This window comes from Plasmopara halstedii (genome assembly GCF_900000015.1).
Source record: "Plasmopara halstedii genome assembly, contig: Scaffold_2881, whole genome shotgun sequence".
NCBI lineage: Eukaryota > Oomycota > Peronosporomycetes > Peronosporales > Peronosporaceae > Plasmopara > Plasmopara halstedii.
In genome coordinates, this window is record NW_020189786.1 from 741,719 (window position 1) to 742,243 (window position 525).

Sequence of the window (525 nt, forward strand, 5' to 3'; positions counted from 1 at the left end):
GACAGTGTTGATATAATTTAACATTAAGTAAGGCTTGCTAAAACGCAATGATCGGTGTGTAACGGGGTGACACGAACCCTAGTAACAGGGGGGTCACACGAGATGTGCACAGCGTGACCACACACACCCAAACAAGAATACGGCACGGGGCTCGGTAGCCAGTAGTTATGCATGTATTTAGATTTTACTATATATATTTAGTATATTTAGGAAAATCTAATTTTTTTAAATTGGGATAAAAAGATATTCGATCTTGAACAGAAGTGTTCGTTTGCCTTGGTTAGGCTTTTAGGTGCTTTTAGAGGCAGCGGATTACGATCCGCTGCACTAGTACTTGGTTCTTGTAAAGAACGAAAGGTCGGTGGCCTAAAGGACGCTTCCTCAAGCGTTTTGCTACGGCAGCCCCGCTGCACTTGGTAGCACTTGTAGTCCAGCTACATCTGAGTCGTTTCGACTGATCCTCTGTCAGGATGGAGGAATTTTCCTCTTTGCTCCAGGGCATGCAGGACGGGCTCAATAAGCTGA